Source organism: Chiloscyllium plagiosum, unplaced genomic scaffold (genome assembly GCF_037043375.1).
Source record: "Chiloscyllium plagiosum isolate Xiang-an unplaced genomic scaffold, Cpla_swu_hap1 HiC_scaffold_12, whole genome shotgun sequence".
NCBI lineage: Eukaryota > Metazoa > Chordata > Chondrichthyes > Orectolobiformes > Hemiscylliidae > Chiloscyllium > Chiloscyllium plagiosum.
Window position 1 is genome coordinate 21,079,222 of NW_028270150.1, and position 16,757 is coordinate 21,095,978.

The 16,757-nt window shown below is 42.9% G+C and overlaps 1 protein-coding gene across 2 annotated transcripts in view; it reads left to right on the forward strand.

Moving 5' to 3' along the window:
* The window catches only part of zbtb21 (zinc finger and BTB domain containing 21), a 62,178-nt gene that overhangs the window by 28,133 nt on the left and 17,288 nt on the right, over positions 1-16,757 (forward strand). Inside the window, exon 2 of one of the 2 annotated variants that reach the window (XM_087992483.1) lies at positions 6,126-6,300. The exons of the other annotated variant lie outside the window; for it this stretch is intronic. The gene's annotated coding sequence lies outside the window, so the exon portion shown is untranslated. The remainder of the gene's footprint in view (positions 1-6,125; positions 6,301-16,757) is intronic. 2 annotated transcript variants of the gene reach the window in all.

A 16,757-nucleotide genomic window follows, 5' to 3' on the forward strand; every position in this document is an offset into this window, starting at 1 on the left:
CAGAATTCGTCCTACCTCCGCTGCTGCTCGCACATTGGACAGACATATGTACGTCCATATGTCTGTCCAATGATGACTTAAACTTGGCGAATCTACTACCGTTGCAGGCGAAACATTCCATACTCTTACTTCTCTGAGTAAAGAAACTACCTCAGACATCTGTCTTATACCTATCTCCCCTCACTTTAAAGTTGTGTTCCCTCGTTTGCTGTTCCCATACTTGGAAAAAGGCTCTCCCTGTCCCCCCTATCTAACCCTCTGATTATCTTGTATGTCTTTATTAAGCCACCTCTCAACCTTCTTCTCTCTAACGAGAACCGCCTCAAGGCCCTCAGCCTTTCCTCGTAAGACATTCCTTCCATACCAGGCAACATCTTAGTAAATCTCCTCTGCACCCTTTCCAAAGCTTCCACATCCTTCTTATAATGTAGTGACCAGAACTGTACACAATACTCCAAGTGTAGCCATACCAGAGCTTTGTACAGCTGCAGCATAACCTCCTGGTTCCGGAACTCAATCCCTCCTTTATTAAAGGCCAAAACACTGTGTGCCTTCTTAACAACCCTGTCAATCTGGGTGGCAACTTTCAGGGATCTGTGTACATGGACACCGAGATCTCTTTGCTCATCTGCACTCTCAAGAATCTTACCAGTACTTTGCATTCCGGTTAATCCGTCCAAAGTCACAAGTCCTCACACTTGTCCACATTAAACTCCATTTGCCACCTCTTAGTCCAGCCCTGCATCCTAGCTATGTCTCTCTGCAACCTACTACATCCTTCGTCACTATCCACAACTCCACCGACCTTAGTGTCGACCGTAAATTTACTAACCTACCCTTCTAAGCCCTCATCCAGGTCATTTTATAAAAATAATGAACAGCAGTGGACTGAACACCGACCCTTATGGTACGCCGCTAGTAACTGGACACCAAGATGAACATGTTCCATCAACTACAACCCTCTGTTTTCTTTCAGCAAGCCAATTACTGATCCAAACTGCTATGTCTTCCATTATCCCATTCCTCCGCATTTTGTATAATAGCCTACTGAGGGGAACCTTCTCGAACACCTTGCTGAAATCCATATACACCACTTCAACCGGTTTACTTTCATCTGCCTGTTTGGTCACTTTGTCAAAAATGTCAATAAGATTCGTTAGGCACGACCTACCCTTCACAAAACCGTGCTGACTGTCCCTGATCAGATTAATCTTTTCTAGATGGTTATAAATCCTATCTCTTATAACCTTTTCCAACACTTTACCAACAACTGAAGTGAGACTCACTGGTCTGTCTTTTTGAACAAGGGAACCACATTTGCTACCCTCCAGTCCTCAGGCACTATTCCTGTAGACAATGATGATTTGAAGAGCAATGCCAAAGGCTTGGCAATCTCTTCCCTTGCTTCCCAGGGAATCCTAGGATAGATCCCATCCGGCCCAGGGGACTTGTCTATTTTCACACTCTGCAGTATTTCTAATACCTCTTCCTTGTGATCCTCAATCTCTTCTAGTCTAGATGCACGTATCTCTGTATCTTCCTCGCCAACATTTTCATTTTCTATAGTGAACACTGTCGAAAAATATTTATTTAGTGCTTCCCCTATCTCCTCTGACTCCACACACAATTTCCCACTATTATCCTTGATTGGCCCTAATTTCACTCTCGTCATTTTTTTTATTCCTGACATACCTATGGAAAGCCTTAGGGTGAACCCTGATCCTATCCGCCAACAACTTCTCATGTCTCCTCCTGGCTCTTCTGAGCTCTCTTTTTAGGTCTTTCCTGACTCCCTTGTATCTCTCAAGCGCCCTAACTGAGTTTTCACATTTTGTCCTAACATAAGCCTTCTTTTTGACCAGGGATTCCACTTCCTTAATAAAACTCGGCTCACGCGTTCTGTATCTTCCTCCCTGCCTGGCAGGTACATACTTATCTAGGACACACAGGAGCTTTTCCTTGAATAAGCTCCACATTTTTAATCTGCTCTTCCCCTGCAGTTTTCTTCCCCATTCTATACTTCCTAAATCTTTCCTAATTGCATCGTAATTTCCCTTTCCCCCAGCTGTAACTCTTGCTCGGTGGAGTACACCTATCCCTTTCCATCACTAAAGTAAACCTGACAGAATTGTGATCGCTATCTCCAAAGTGCTCACCTACCTCCAAATCTAACACCTGGCCAGGCTCATTACCCAATTCTAAATCTAAAGTGGCTTCGCCCCTTGTAGATCTGTCTATATACTGTATCAGGAAGCCCTCCTGCACACACTGGACCTATTGTGTCCATGCTGGTCATTAGGTACCTATATACTCTAGGCCTATTTTTCCAGCACTTGCTTGCAGCCTTGTATACAGTGGTGTTTCAGGTATTCTTCTAGATATTACTAAAATGTCTTGAGGGTAGAGATTTCTGTTGGGGTTCTGTTCTATTCTATGTCTTGAGGATGCCTGCCTGTACCACGCTTTCAGGCAGCGACCTCCAGAAACTCATCACCCTCTGGATTACAAAAAAAATTCTTCCTTAAATCCCCTCTAAACCTATAGCCTTTCACCTTAAATCAATGCCCCTGCTTATTAATCCCTCTACTTGTGGGAAAGATTTCTTCCGATCTACCTTTATCTATGATCTTCATAATTTTGTACACTTCAATCAGATTTCTACTCAGCCTTCTCTGATCTAAGGAAGAACAACCCCAACCTATCTAGTCTGTCTGAGAGCAGAAAAAATCCAGCCCAGGCAACATCCTGATGAATCTGCTCTGTACCTTCTCCAGCATAATCACATTCTTCCTATGGTGTGGCAATCAGAACTGCACACAATACTCTGGCTATGGCCCTAAGTATACAGTTTTATGCTGCCTTAATCACTTTATCCACCAGTTGTCTTCAAAGATGTGTGGACAAGCACATCAATGACTGTCTTAAGATCCTTCCATTCATTATTTACCCATTGCCTTGTTAGTCCTCCCAAAATAGTCATCTCTTTCTTTTCAGGATTAAATTCCATTTGCATTGTTTTACCTATCTGACTAGTCTGCCTATATCATTCTGACATCTAAATCTTTCCTCCTCACTATTTACCACACCAGCAATGTTTGTGTAATCTGCAAATTTTTTGATCAGTTCTCCTGCATTCAATTCTAGATAATTAAGTACATTACAAACAGCAAAAGACCCAGCACCAAAGCCTGTGATACACCGCTGAATACCAGGCTTCCAGTCACAAAAACAACTTTTGACCATCATCCCTGACTCCTGCCATAAGCTGATTTAAATATGTTTTTTTAAATATGTTTTGCCATCTGCCCTGGATTCCATGGGCTCTTGTTGATCAGTTTCCCAAGGCAAGATCTTGTCAATAGCCTTTTGAGGTCCATTACCTCCAACTACACATCTAGCCAACTCCTGAAAACTCAATAAAGCCTATTGAAAATGGTCTCCTGACAAAGCCATGCTGAATATCCTTAATTAATCATTGTCTCTTCAAGTTGACATTAATTCTAACTCTCAGAATTTTTTCCAGGAGTTTCCTTAGCACTAATGTTAGACTTACAACCCATAGTACCTTGGTTTATTGTAACCATTCTTCTTGAATATGATACCACATTAATTGTCTGTCAGTCCTCTGCACCTCTCCTGTGTCCACGGAGGTTTTGAAAATGGATGTCAGGTGTCCTGCAATTTCCTCCCTTGTCTCGTGCAGCAAGCTGGGATGCATTTCATCTTGGCCTGGAGACTTATCTAACTTTAAGATCACTGAAATTGCTAATGCTATATCCTTCTCAGTTATAATTTGTTCAAGTATATGGCAGTCCTTTTTTTTTGTGTTTTCTATACCTATTTTCTTCTTTTCAGTCGTGAATTCAGGTGTAAAGTACGAATTTAAAACTTCTTACATATTCTGGCCCCACCTACAGTTTGCTACTTGGGTCCCTAATATGCCTTTCTCTTTTTCCCTTTTATCCTCTTGCCCCTAACGTATTATAAATGAAGTTCACTTTCTCAAAAAAAGTTAGTCATTTTGAACAGTGATTTCAAAATAGCATTTCCAAGAAGTCATGTGACTTAAACTAACTGACTAGACCAGCCACTGTTGAGACAGTTGCTGAAATGTTTATGAAGTTGACCTTTTTTTGGATGCAGAGAAAGAGTTGTTAGAGGCCAGAAAAAGGTTCAGTTTGAAAAAGATTAAATACCAACCAGTGCGCTGTTTAGCATTTTCAAAGTAGTCAAAAGAACTCTAAAGAGCCCGACCTGATTTTTTTTTTCCCCCTTAAAGTTCAGTGCGAAAATTACTGTGTCTGTGTGTGTATTCACTGAAAGGAAATGTTTGCAACCACATCAGCTTGTAAGATGATAGAGTGAATTTCGGAGTGATTCTTAATTGGGGTTCAGGTGGTAGTATCGGGTGGAATGGTAACAATAGAAAGTAGTATGTTGGCCTTTATTGTAAAGAAACGAGTTCAAATTATCCTTCTATTAAAAAAGGCTTTGGTGAGACCACAGATGGAGTATCTTTGACCTCATAGAATACATACAGTGTGGAAGCAGGCCATTCGGCCTATCGAGTCGACACCGACCCTGCGAAGAGCATTTCACCCAGACCTGACTCGCCGTATCTGAAGGTCTAGACTCCCTGGGGGTGGGGACCTCTCTGTTCCATGATCGATCAATAAGCACTCTCAATCGGCTTGGTAAGACATTGCACTTTATTTCTAATACGGCCAGGCACAGCTCGTCCAGAAACACAGAGGTTAAATACTTCCAAGTTCCTCAGAGGAGCTGCGGATGTGGCTTAAAACAAAGACAATTGTATATTTTTCAGGCCATAATTGTATAGTACATTCAGACAATTACTAATCAATTAACGAAATAGCTTTATTGACAGCAACTCAGCACAATGATATTCCTGGGAATCAACTTTGTTTTCCAACATTCAAGCCACTGTTATCTCACGTGCAGAATCCTTGCACCTGCACTTGAAGTTCAGTTAGGATGGCCAGTATTGGCTTTTCTAGGCTTGTTATTTCTATGCTGTAAAGGAAGCATTGTCTGCTAATCTTTGAGGCAGACTGTGGTTAGTCAATTATGCGGCTGTAGCAGGGTTGAAAACCATTTTATGTGGCTTTTAGCAGAATTGTCAATTTTGCAGCCGAGAAGCTATTTTGTCATATGTGCAGTGAGAAGCCATTTTATTGCCACCTAAGTTAGTAGGAGCATATGTTAAGTGGTTGTTCCTGCTAACAGCTGGTTACCTCCAGCCTGTATGCAGATTTCAGATCCTAGGCCATTTGGCCTATCAAGTCGACACCGACCCTGCAAAGAGCATCCCCCGCGGACCTGACCCACCGTATCCACGGAGCCCCGAATTTCCCATGGCTAATCCACCAAGCCTGCACATTCTTGGACACCTATGTGCAACTTAGTATTGCCAATCATCTAATTAACTTGCATATCTTTGGACTGTAGGAGGAAACCGGAGCACTTGGAGGAAATTCATGCAGACACTGGAAGGATATTCAAATTCCACACAGCCGGCGTGTGGAATCAAACCTGGGTCCCTAGCGCTGTGAGACATCTGTGGTAACCACTGAGTCACCATGCCGCTCAAACTTCCTTTAAGAAAATCCAAAGTTTCACTGGTCTGATCCCTAAGAGAAGGGGATTGACCTACTAAGAGAGATTGAATAGAACTATATATTTACTAGAATTAAAAACATAAAATACTGGAATTACTTTAAGATTATTTGTTTGTTTCTCCAAAGATTTTGCAAATTGTTACCTTTATGGGAAGATGTCCTTTTGTCAAAACTCTATTAAAGGTCATGATTCGGAGATGCCGGTGTTGGATTGGGGTGTACAAAGTTTAAAAATCACACAATACCAGGTTATAGTCCAACAGGTTTAATTGGAAGCAAACTAGCTTTCGGAGCGACGCTCCTTCATCAGGTGATTGTGGAGGGCTCGATCGTAACACAGAATTTATAGCAAACATTTGCAGTGTGATATTACTAAAATTATACATTGAAGAATTGATTGTCTGTTAAGCCTTTCATCTGTTAGAATACAGTGATAGTTTCATTTCTTTCATGTGTAAATCACAAAACCCTTTTTTTTTAATTTAGTTGGGGAACACTTCAGTGGTCCAGGACATTCAGCCTCGGACCTTCGGGTGACCATCCTCCAAGGTGGACTTCGGGACAGGCAGCAGAGGGAAGTGGCCGAGCAGAGGCTGATAGCTAAGTTCGTTACCCATAGGGAGGGCCTCAACCGGGACCTTGAGTTCATGTCACATTACAGGTGATCACCATTACACTACACACACACGCAGATATTCCTACACACACACACACACACGGACACACACACACACAGACGCGCACACAGACACCCACACACACACTCCCACACATGCACCCCCTCACAGACTTAAGACACTCTGTGTGTACGCGCGCGCGCGCACACGCACACGCACACACTTACACACACACACACACACTTACACACACACGCTTACACACACACGTGCTTTCACACGCGCTTTCACACACACACGCGCTTTCACACACGCTTTCACACACACACACTTTCACACACACACACACACTTTCACACACACACACGCTTTCTCTCACGCACACACTTTCTCTCACACACACAACCCCCACGCCAGACAGACACACACAGACAGACAAAGACCCACATGCATACATATATTTTGTGTGGTGAATGTTTTTGTACTTGCAGAGTTACATTGCACTTTGCTCAAAAACTGCATACATTCATGGAGAACTCTGAGCTCTAAAACTGCATGAATTTATGTAAAACTCTGTTATCTCACTTTTTAGATTAGAATCAATCTAAACATCAGGTCATAGACAGAGAACACGGGGGCTAACACCTTCAACCTATTGTCTAGCTATCACCATTGTTAACAGCTAACCCGAGAATGCAACTTTTAAAAAAAAAAGGGTTTTGTGATTTACACATGAAAGAAGTGAAACTATCACTGTATTCTAACAGATGAAAGGCTTAACAGACAATCAATTCTTCAATGTATAATTTCAGTTACATCACACTGCAAATTTTTGCTATAAATTCTGTGTTACGATCGAGCCCTCCACAATCACCTGATGAAGGAGCGTCGCTCCGAAAGCTAGTGTGCTTCCAATTAAACCTGTTGGAGTATAACCTGGTGTTGTGTGATTTTTAACTCTATTAAAGGTGATCTCATTGTAACATATGAATTTCTAAAGAAGCTGATTATAGTAGAAGCCTGTGAATGCTTCTCTTTAGTGAGGCTAGAACTAGGGATCAGAGCTTTAGAATAAGGAACAAGCTATCGAGAACTCAAATGAGAAGTTTTTGTGCAAAGCGTTGTGAATCTTTGGAATTCACAAGCCCAAAAAGTTCTGAATGCTCAGTTACTGAGCGCATCCAAGGTAGAGATTGATACCTTTTTTTGATACTAAGGGAATCTAGAGAGATCAGAATTGTGAAAAGATGTATCTGAGGTAGATCAATCGCGGTCTTATTGAATTGTGGAGTGGACTTGAAAGGGCCGAGTGACCTTTTTTTTTCTTAATACGCTTTTATTTTTGTTTCTGTTGACTAACCTGCTCTGCAGTGAAGGTAGTTTATATTTTTTTAAAACATATTTCCATCCCCTTGCTTATAACACTCTTCACTGTTAGCTCATCATCCTCTCCTTTCAGGACAGCTTTTCAGATTATGTTTCAGACTATAATTTCTGCAGTGTTACTAACAAAAGTCAAAAGTATGTTCAAACTTTTATTCCAGCTGCCTTTATTCCTGATGAAGGGCTTTTGCCCGAAACGTCGATTTCGCTGCTCCTTGGATGCTGCCTGAACTGCTGTGCTCTTCCAGCACCACTAATGCAGGGCAGGTTTTCAGGTTCTTTGATCATTGGGATCTCTTGGGGCAGGGGTGACCTATACAGGAGGAATTTGGTGCGGGGACCAGTATCTTCTCAGGGAGGTTCACTCAGGAAAGTTTTTAAATTACAGGGGCTGGGGACCAGAGCAACAGGTCACCAAGTGGAGAGATTGAGGAAAAGGCAGATGTTAAGACCAGTAAGTTTGAAAGAAAGAAAAGGTGGTTGAACATGATGGGGCTGATGGGTTGAAGTGTGTTTATTTCAATGTTAGGAATAATATAGGTCAGGCAGACGAGCTTATAGTCTGGATCAGTACACATGGGACAGAATCCGGGATGAGAGGGGGCCTGGACTGGCTCCTAATGTTCCAGGATTTTGATGTTTTAGAGGTAGAGAAGAAGATAAAAAGAGGTGGAGGAATTGTATTATTAATCAGAGAGAAGTCACAGCTGTAGTCAGAGGGGACATACTGGAGGGCTCCTCGACTGAGGCAATATGGATAGAGCTGAAAAATAATAGTGTATTCACTCTAATGGGTTATACTATCAGCCCATTAACAGCCAGTGAGACAATGAGGAACAGATATGTAGGCAGATTATGGAAAGAGATAAAAAAAAGTGTAGTCATTAACTTCTCCAATATTGACTGGAACTGCCTGAGAGCAAGGGGCTTAGACAGAGTAGAATTTGTTAGGTGCATCCAAGGGGATTTCTTGAAACAGTATGGGGGTAGTCCAATTAGAGGAGGGGCCATACTGCACCTTGTATTGGCAAATGAGCCTGGCCAGGTGACTGACCTTAAAATGAGAGAGCACTTTGGAAACAGTGATCCAAATTCCTTAAGTTTTAAAATAACTATGAAATAAGAATACGTCTGAACCTTGCAGGAAAGTATTAAATTGTGGGAGAGTAAATTACAACAGTATTAGGTAGGAACTATGACGAGTTAATTGGGAGCAGCTTTTATTGGGCAAGCCCACACTGGACATGTGGAGTTGTTTAAAGACCTACTGATTAGAGCTTAGGACCGACATATTCCCACAAGGAGGAAGGCAAGGATGGCAAGGTATGAGACTCTCGGATGACAAGGGAAGTTGTGAATTTATGGAAGCTTATGTAAGTTGGAACCGAAAATGTGAGCGAGCCTGAGAGGAATTTCAAGGAAACAGGAAAGAAATTCAGAAGGAAATTAGGAAAGCAAGAGAGAGGCCATGAAATGTCCTTGGCAAGTAGGGTTAAAGAGAATCCCAAGGTATTCTGTACATACATTAAAATCAAGGGGATAACTAGGGAGAGGGTACGACCACTCGAGGATAAAGGAGGGAACTTGTGCTGGAGGCAGAGAATAAATGAGTACTCTGCATCAGTATTCACCATGGAAAGGTTCATGGAGGATACTGAGATTTAGTGTAGGATGCACTAATATGCTAGGTAATTTTGAAATCAAGAAAGAAGTGTTTTTGGGTCTCTTGAAGAGCATTAAGGTGGATTAGTCCCTCGGGACTAATGGTGTCTACCCAGGTTATTGAGAGAGGCAAGAGAGGAGATTGCTGAGGCCTTGACCAAATCTATTTTTTATCCTCCCTATCCACTGGAGAAGTCCATGGGGACTGGCGAGTCGCTACGTCGTCCCTCCTTTCAAGAAGGGAGATGGGGGTAATCCAGGAAATGATGGTTTGAGTCTCACATCAGTGGTTGGGAAGCTATTGGAGAGGATTCTTAAAGAAAGAAATTACACACATTTGGAAAAGCATGGCCTAATTAGGGACAGTCAGCAAGGCTTTGTGCAGGTCAGGTTGTACTAATTTGAATTTTTCGAAGTGATGAAAGTGATCGATCATAGAACAGTGGATGTTGCTTATTTTAGTAAGGCTTTCAAAAAGCCTACCTCATGGTAGGCTTATCGAGAAGATTAAGATGCATGGGATCCATGTCACCTGGCTGTTTGAATTCAAAACTGGCTTGTCCACAGAAGGTCAGGCAGCATCCAAGGAGCAGGAGAATTGACGTTTCGGGCATGAGCCCCCCTTCAGGAATGAGGAAAGTGTGCCAAGCAGGCTAAGATAAAAGGTAGGGAGAAGGGACTTGGGGGAGGGGCGTTGGAAATGCGATAGGTGGAAGGAGGTTAAGGTGAGGGTGATAGGCCGGAGTGGGGGTGGGGGCGGAGAGGTCAGGAAGAAGATTGCAGGTTAGGAAGGTGGTGCTGAGTTCGAGGATTGGGACTGAGACGAGGTGGGGGGAGGAGAAATGAGGAAACTGGAGAAATCTGAGTTCATCCCTTGTGGTTGGAGGGTTCCTAGACGGAAGATGAGGCGTTCTTCCTCCAGCCGTCGTGTTGCTATGGTCGGGCATGTCCTTGGTGGAGTGGGAGGGGGAGTTGAAGTGTTGAGCCAAGGGGTGGTTGGGTTGGTTGGTGTGGGTGGTCCAGAAGTGTTCTCTGAAACGTTCCGCAAGTAGGCGGCCTGTCTCCCCAATATAGAGGAGGCCACATCGGGTGCAGCGGATGCAGTAAATGATGTGTGTGGAGGTGCAGGTGAATTTGTGGTGGATATGGAAGAATCCCTTGGGGCCTTGGAGGGAAGTGAGGGGGGAGGTGTGGGCGCAAGCTTTGCATTTCTTGCGGTTGCAGGGGAAGGTGCCGGGAGTGGAGGTTGGGTTGGTGGGGGTGTGGACCTGACAGGGGAGTCACGGAGGGAGTGGTCTTTTCGGAACGCTGATAGGGGAGGGAAATACATCCCTGGTGGTGGGGTCCGTTTGGAGGTGGCGGAAATGATGACAGGTGATACCATGTATATGGGGGGTTGGTGGGGTGGTAGGTGAGGACCAGTGGGGTTCTGTCCTGGTGGCGATTGGAGGGGTGGGGCTCAAGGGCAGAGGAGCGGGAAGTGGAGGAGATGCGGTGGAGAGCATCGTCGACCACGTCTGCGAGGAAATTGCGGTCTTTGAAGAAAGACCATCTCAGACTCATCCCTCCCCTCCTAGACTTCTCCATTTCTATCTCGGGCGACCGAATCAACACGGACATTTACTATAAACCGACCGACTCCCACAGCTACCTCGACGACACCTGCTCCCACCCTATCCCCTGTAAAAACGCCATCCCATATTCCAAATTCCTTCGTCTCCGCCGCATCTGCTCCCAGGAGGAGCAGTTCCAATACCGAACAACACAGATGACCTCTTTCGTCAAAGAGGTCTTTTCCAGCAACACATTTTCAGCTCTGATCTCCAGCATCTGCAGTCCTCACTTTCTCCTTGTCCACAGAAGGCAGAGGGTAGTGTTGGAAGTGTGGATTTTCTGGCTGGGGTTCTCTGGCTAGTGGTGTTCCATAGGGATTCCCGCAGGACTCTGCTGTTTCTGATTTTATATAAGTGATTTTGCTGAACTCGTAAGTGGGTGTCTTCGTAAGTTTGCAGACGAAACAAAGATTAGGGAGTTGTGGATAATATACAAGGTTGTCAAATGATACAGTGGAATCCAGATTAGTTGCAGGTATGGATGGGGAAATGGTCGATGGAATTTAGCCCAGGCAAATGTGAGGTGTGGCCTTTGGAAGATCAAATGTTAAGGGAAAGTGTATGGTTAATGGCAGGACCATGAACAGCATTGATATACAGAGGAATCTTGGGGTTCTCGTCCATAGCTGCCTGAAAGTAGCCACACAATTAGATAGTGGTGAGGAAGGCATATGGCATGCTGGCCTTTATTGGTTGGGGCATTGATTACAAGAGTCAGAAAGTCATATTGCTGCATTAAGACTTTGGTTCGGCCACTCTTAGAGTATTGTGTCGTTTCTGGTCACCATATTATGGGAAGGATGTGGAAGCTTTGGAGAGGGTGCAGAAGAGGTTTGTCCGGATACTGCCTGGATTAGAGGGTATAAGCTATAAGGAGAGGTTGGACAAACTAGGGTTGTTGTCTCTGGAGCAGTGGAGGCTGAGGGGAGACCTGATAGAAGTCTATAAAACTATGCGAGTTGAAGGTAGAGTTGACAGTCAGAATCTTTTTCCAAGAGTTAAGTTGCCTAGTACTAGAGGGCTTGCATTTAAGGTAAGATGGGAAAATTCAAAGGAAATGTGAGAGGCAAGTTTTTTTTTGAGTGGTCAGTGTCTGGAACACTCTGCTGGGGTAGTGATAGAGGCAATTTAAGAGGCTTTTGGATAACTTTGTGAATAAGCAAGGAATAGAGGGATCTGGACCAAGGGCAGGCAGAAGGGGTTAATTTAATTTGGTGTTATGTTTCAGCACAACATTGTGGACCAAAGGGTCTGTTCTTGTGCTCTGTTGTATGTTCTAAGGCTGCCTATTTGAGATCCAGTTATACCAATAATTTCACATTTTGTTACCACTGTATTTGACATGGATGGGGTATAAGAAAGGAAGAAAGAAGATTCTGCATTGATTTTCTGTAGAGCTGAATTCAGTTTCTGTCTTTTCTATCAAAGCATTATTGCCAGCCTCTGTCATGGTTCTATCAAGACTACTGCATCCTTTGTTAAACACTTATCTGCCACATGCATGATCTGTTTTGTGTGCCATTTTTCAATTCTTACAATGATTTCTTTTAGACATCAATTTTTTTCTTTTCTTGTGACCTGCTTTCAGTATGAAAATCGTGCAACACTTAAGTTTATTGCACATAGCCAATGACACCCACATGTTATGAGGTTGAGGAAACTATTCCACTGTTTGCCCTCCGTTAAGTACATTTCTGATTCCTTTCATGTTAGGACAAATGGGTACTTCTACTTCGGTGTGTCATCACCATTTTAAAGTTTGTTTCTTCAGTGTAGTTTCAGGCTACTGGAAAAAGTGAAAAATCACTGTGTCTTTGGATTGCTGCCCTTTGTATTAAACCACACTTGTGTGACTCATCAACGGAAATAGTTACTGATGAGTAGATGTTGCTGTGTGGCTCAGCTGATGAATGAGCACTTTGTCACAGTACAGCTGCATGTTTGATGAAACAATATCGTTTTTTCTGGGTGTTACGAGTCACCCACATCCAAGGTTCTTCAATGTTTGGAAAGCTTAAAAGTGCAGTATTCAATCTGACCTAGTTCATTTTGATTTCCTGGTAATCGTTCAGTTATGTTTTGTTGAAGAAATACACACCACTTTGTTTAAAAGCTATTTGTTTCTGTTGCTGTTGGCTAAGTTATCAGTTAGTTGAATTTCGTATTATGAAACTAAGTGGTCTACATAAATTTATAGTCATTTTACAAGGCATTATCTTTTGTTTTAATCCATGAATTAATCCAGGGATAGTAGATGTGGAATGCTCATGGTCTGTGTTGCTTAATTATCGTGTTTATAGACTGGATGAAAGCTTCTAAATTACAGGAAGTATTTCAAGAATTTATTTCTCTTGCTTCAGCTAACATCTTGCCTTGTGTAAAAAGGGCAAAATTTGCCATTCACTCATTTCATTGTGGAATTTTGCAGTTACCCTCGAAATGAAGGATCTATGTTTGTAAGGCACTTATTACTTCCCCAAAAGCAAATATTCCAATGCATTTTGCAAGGAGTAAATTTCTTTTGAATTGTCAATAGAACTCATTGCAAGTATTTTTGGGATGTTTACACAAGATTGATGTAGCTTATATACCTTTGACAAAGTCTGACATGGGAGACTGTTAAAGAAGATAAAAGCACATGGGATTCAGAATAACTTGGCAAATTGTGTCCAAAATTAACTTGGTAGCAAGAGACAGAGGGTGATAGAAGGCTATGTGACTGAAGCCAGTATGGGATTCAGAATAACTTGGCAAATTGTGTCCAAAATTAACTTGGTAGCAAGAGACAGAGGGTGATAGAAGGCTGTGTGACTGGAAGCCAGTGCCTACTGGATATGGATGAGGAACAAAAACAGAAGTTGCTAGAAAAGCTCAGCAGGTCTAGCAGCATCTGTGAAGAGAGATCCGTTTAAAATTTGGATCTGGTAACCCTTCCTCAGAACTAATGTAGATGTGGGTCTGGAGAGGATGAGAAGTAAATTTGCAGATGACATGAAGATTGGCTGGATTGTTGACTATGAAGAAAAAATCTTAGATTGCAAAAGGATATGAATGGATCCGTCAGATGGACAGATCAGTGGCCAGTGTAATTTTTAATCTTGATAAGTGTGAAGTGATGCATCTTGGGAGAAGTGATAAGGCAGAGGAGTACTAATGACTGACAGGACACTAGGAAACTCATTTGAACAAAAGGATCTTTGTGTGTTTGTTAACTGGAATGGCAGGACAAGCATAATTAAAGCATACAGGACATTTGCCTTTATCTTTCAAGGCATAGATTATAAGAGCAGGGCAGTTATTGTTGGAACTGTATAGGATGTTGGTTCGACCACAGCTGAAGAACTACATGCAGTTCCTGTCACTGTACTATAGGAAGGATGTAATTGCCCTGGGTAGCGTGCAGACAAGATTCATCAGGCTGTTGCCTGAGATGGAGCACTTCAATTATGAAGAGATCGGATAAGCTCATTTTGTTTTCTTTGAAGCAGTGAAAGTTTGGCGGGGTGGGTGGTGGGGGGGGAGCTTGACTGTACATGCATAAGGCTGAGGGACGTGGACAGAGTGAATAGAAAGCAGCTGTTCCCCTTAGCCAAGAGGTAAATAACAAGGGGGTATAATGTTAAGGAAAAGGTCAGGAGGTTTGAGAGGATTTGAAGAACTTTTATTTTCACCCCAGGGTTTGGGAATCTGGAATGCACTGCTTGTGATGGTTGTAAAGGCAAGAAACCTCATCCTTCAAAATGTAACTGGATGAGGACTTGAAATGTCATAACATTCAAGACTATGGGACCATGTGCTGGATTGTGGGCTTAGTGTGGATTGGATGATGGATATTCAATGGGCTGTATGATTCAATGTCCAACGATTTGATCACATGTCTTTTCTAGTGGAGTATCATTTCTTTTAATCTAGTTATGTTCCTGTGAAGTGCCTCGATGAAAGCTTTAAAGGTCCCTTGTATTGCAAGTATGTATGTGGTGAATATTTAAAATGCTAAAAGTAAGATGGCTGCTTTTTTTTTTATGATTTGCATATTTTAACTGAGGATAATGTCATCTTTCTGGATGCTTTTTTTTTTAAGAAGATCTATTCCCATATTTTTCATTAGCCATTCAAATTTGTAATGTCTGCAATGATTTATATTTCACAATTGTTGCATTAATGTGGGCAGCACGGTGGCTCAGTGGTTAGCACTGCTGCCTCACAGCACCAGGATCCCAGGTTCAATTCCAGCCTCAGGCGCCTGTCTGTGTGGAGTTTGCACATTCTCCCCATGTCTGCGTGGGTTTCCTCCGGTTGCTCCGGTTTCCTCCCACAGTCCAAAGATGTGCAGGTCAGGTGAATTGGCCGTGCTAAAGTCCCCCTAGTGTTAGGTGCATTAGTCAGAGGGAAGTGGGACTGGGTCAGTGTGGACTTGTTGGGTCAAAAGGCCTGTTTCCACACTGTAGGGAATGTAATCTCAATTTTATTATTAATTTAATGCCTTCAGTTAACTTTTAACTCAAAGGCCTTGGCCCCTTCCAAAACCCAGGCTTGGATTTAATATTTTATATTAGGACAGGCAATCCGTTTTCTGAACACTAACTGTGGATTATACTGCCTACCTTTTTGCACTTGAAATTTGATAAAAGCAGAGGCTGAAGCAAAGAGATGAGTTAGTAGGAAAGTGGCAGTGGTGGTGGAGGAGGAGGAGGAGAAGAGAATCAGCAACGAAGGGCTCAGAAATGTAAGAGTGACTATATTCTCCAGTTGGATTGTCTTTGGCAAATTTATTTTTGTTTTAATTGAACATTTTTTGTGCTATGATTTCTAATGTTGCTGGTGCATATATGCTTGATATTAGACAATAGGTGCAGGAATAGGCCATTCTGCCCTTCGAGCCTGCATCACAATTCAATATGATCATGGCTGATCATCCTTAATCAGTATCCTGTTCCTGCCTTATCTCCATAACCCTTGATTCCACAATCCTTGAGAGCTCTATCTAACTCTTTAAAAAATGAATCCAGAAACTGGGCCTCCACTGCCCTCTGGGGCAGAGCATTCCACACAGCCATCACTCTCTGGGTGAAGAAGTTTCTTCTCATCTCTGTCCTAAATGGTCTACCCCGTATTTTTAAGCTATGTCCTCTGGTTCTGCACTCGCCCATCAGCGGAAACATGTTTCCTGCCTCCAGAGTGTCCAATCCTTTAATAATCTTATGTCTCAATCAGAACCCTCTCAGTCTTCTAAACTCAAGGGTATACAAGCCCAGTCGCTGCAGTCTTTCAGTGTAAGGTAATCCTGCCATTCCAGGAATTGACCTCGTGAACATACGCTGCACTCCCTCAATAGCCAGAATGTCTTTCCTCAAATTTGGAGACCAGAACTGCACACACTACTCCAGGTGTGGTCTCACCAGGGCCCTGTACAGCTGCAGAAGAATCTCTTTGCTTCTATACTCAATCCCTCTTGTTATGAAGGCCAGCATGCTATTAGAGCTGAAAATGAGTTGCTGGAAAAGCACAGCAGGTCAGGCAGCATCCAAGGAACAGGAGAATCTTCTTCAGGCTCATGCCCAAAACGTCGATTCTCCTGTTCCTTGGATGCTGCCTGGCCTGCTGTGCTTTTCCAGCAACACATTTTCAGCTCTGATCTCCAGCATCTGCAGTCCTCACTTTCTCCTCCAGCATGCTATTAGCCTTCTTCACTACCTGCTGTACCTGCATGCTTGACTGGTGTACAAGAACACCCAAATCTCTCTATTGCCCCTTTACCTAAATTGATTCCATTTAGGTAGTAATCTGCCTTCCTGTTCTTGCCACCAAAGTGGATAACCATACATTTATCAACATTAAACTGC